Here is a 2,830-nt window from a genome sequence, read left to right as displayed (position 1 = left end):
GATTTTCTTATTTTATGAAATGTATCGCATGTGTAAATGTCTAAAATACGCTTTTATGGGTTCTCATTTTAATGATCTCGTAACGTCTTTGTCTCTTGAATTGACTATTACCTTGTCCCTGAAATGAAAGGAGGAAAAATACATTTGCAACATCCATCCATCCATTTATTGTCTTCTGCTTATCCGGGGTCGGCTCACGGGGGCAGCAGCCTTAACAGGGAAGCCCAGACGTCCCTATCCCCAGCCACTTCCTCCAGCTCATCCGACGGGATCCCAAGGCGTTCCCAGGCCAGCCTACAGACAGCCCATCCAGCATGTCCTGGGTTGCCCCCAGGGCCTCCTGTCGGTGGGACATGCGGGGAATGCCTCCCGAGGGAAGGCTAAAAGGAGGCATCCTTATCAGATGCCCGAGCCACCTCAACTGGCTCCTCTCAATGCGGAGGAGCAGTGGCTCTACACAGTGTCCATCCCGGATGACTGAGCTTCTCACCTTATCTCTAAGGGAGAGCCTAGACAGCCTGCGGGGGAAACTGATTTCAGCCATTTGTGTCTGGGATCGTGTTCTTTCGGTCATAACCCACAGTTCATGACCCTAGGTAAGGGTAGGAACGTAGATAAAGTGCTTTGCCTTTCGTCACAGCTCCCTCTTCACCACGAGTGACCGGTACAGGGTCTGCATGACAGCAGACGATCTCTCGTTTGGAGAGCTTGGACTCCACAAATTAACTTGCTTTGGGTGATTTTGACTCTGTCTCCTGATTTTGTGTCCCACAGTGCCAGCAAGTGCGTGCAAGCACGCGCGGACGAGCGTGTATGATGCCTTTGCCTAATCTCCCCCAAAGAGAAGGAAACAAAACAAATGTGGAGCACATAATTTAAAAAGAAGTACACAGGAAAGAAGCCCGGTCCAAACACAAAGTAATGATTGAAGTTAAAGGCCTGACTCGGATTTCGGGCCTGGGCCAGAGATCTTACCTCTACCAACATGTGACGACTGATGTCCCATAGGGGCAAATGTTGGTCCACACATTTTTGACAACCGCTGCTTCCGGTAACACTAAGATCAAAACGACAGAAATTACGTCATCGCTGGCTTAGCTGCTAAAAAGCACGTAATGAAAGTGGAGGGCCGGGTACAGGCTCTCACTGGTGGCAAGAGAAATATTTCCACCAGTTGAAAAGAGCACGGATTGGATCAGTAACATCGTCCTGGTTAGGAAACCATCAGGAAAGCTGAGGGTCTGTATTGATCCCAAACCTCTAAACAGAGCACTGAAAAGACAGCACTTTCCATTACCAACTATAGAAGATGTCCTGCCAGACCTGGCAATTGCCAGTGTATTCACGGTGTGTGATGTGACTCCTTGAGGGATGCAGAACATGCGACATCAAACTGAATTTTGACAACCGGAAGCTGGGGCAGAAGGAGGTGCCAAAAATAGGTCACAAGCTGACATCTGAGGGCTTGAAAATTGACCCGGAGAAGCTACGCGCTGTACAGGAAATGCCTAGACCCACCGACATCAATGGTCTACAGAGATTGCCCGGAATGGTAAACCATCTCGCAAAATTCTGCCCACACCTATCGGATAGCTGTGAGGTCCTGAGGCAACTGACACACAATGATGTGATCTCGGAATGGACTGACACACAGGAAGCTGCCTTTCGGACAATAAAAGAGATGATAGCCACAGCACCAGTGTTGAAGTATTACAATCTACGGAGGAACTCACTCTCCAATGTGATCAATTCGAAACTGGGCTGGGAGCAGCACTTTTGCAGGAAGGCCAACCTATAGCATACGCCAGTAGGGCACTCACCTCTATAAAGAGATTATACGCACAAATAGAAAAGGAGTGTCTCGCCATTCTATTTGGAATGGAAAAATTTCCCCTCCACACATATGGAAAAAGGTAGTGGTACACTCTGACCATAAACCACTCAAAACCTCTGCTTAGTGCCCCTAAGAGGCTACAAAGAATGCTATTGAGGTTTCAGAAATATGACATAGACATAGTGTTTGTTCCAGGCAGGGTCCGTGGAGAAACGACAGATCTAGAATAACTGCGTCACGGAGACCAGCTGAGACCCCTTTATCCTGTGGATCTTCCAAATCTGCAACTTGAGGAAGCAACTGAGGAGACGGGGCCGATGGAGAGCAGTTTGAGAGCATCCCCAGCACCTGGAGTGCCAGAACCAGCTTAGCCACTTGATCCTGGCCTTGTGACCCTAAGGAGCTCCAACCGTACCCCAAAAGTTCCTCAACGTTACCAGGACTGAGTGTATCACCACACTCGGCACCAGACATGGGGACTTGAGACTTAGTGACTTGGACTCGAGTCGACTCGAGTCGCTGTTTTTATGACTTGTGACTTGACTTGGACTTGGCAATCTAAGACTCGGGACTTGACTTGTGACTTGACTTGCCCAAGAAAAAAATACTTGGGACTTACTTGGGACTTGAAGGTGAAGACTTGAGACTTACTTGAGACTTGCACATGTGTGACTTGGTCCCATGTCTGCTCGGCACTCTGTCCCCCTCAACGTTACTGGGACTAATGTTTAGTTAAAGCACGTTTATTCAGTTAAACATTCAGTTGACCTTTAATATGTCCAAAGGTAATAATAAATATAGTTTAAACGCACAGTAATGATATTTTGTGTTGAGAAGATTTGATGGGTTGGAGTGTTGATTTAACATTAAAAATAAAGGGGTAAGATACATTGAGCTCATAATTTGGGAGGTTCATTTCTCTAAATTACCTTTAAAGTAAAGGAGGAGGTGCTGTGGTATATTGAGTTTAGAGGCTTGCTGTAGTACGGTTACTGT

The sequence above is a fragment of the Urocampus carinirostris genome, chromosome 3 (assembly GCF_059441175.1).
Source record: "Urocampus carinirostris isolate Australia breed hairy pipefish chromosome 3, RoL_Ucar_1.0, whole genome shotgun sequence".
Taxonomy (NCBI): Eukaryota; Metazoa; Chordata; class Actinopteri; order Syngnathiformes; family Syngnathidae; genus Urocampus; species Urocampus carinirostris.
The sequence above is the reverse complement of the archived record's forward strand: the minus strand, read 5'-3'. Positions refer to the sequence as shown.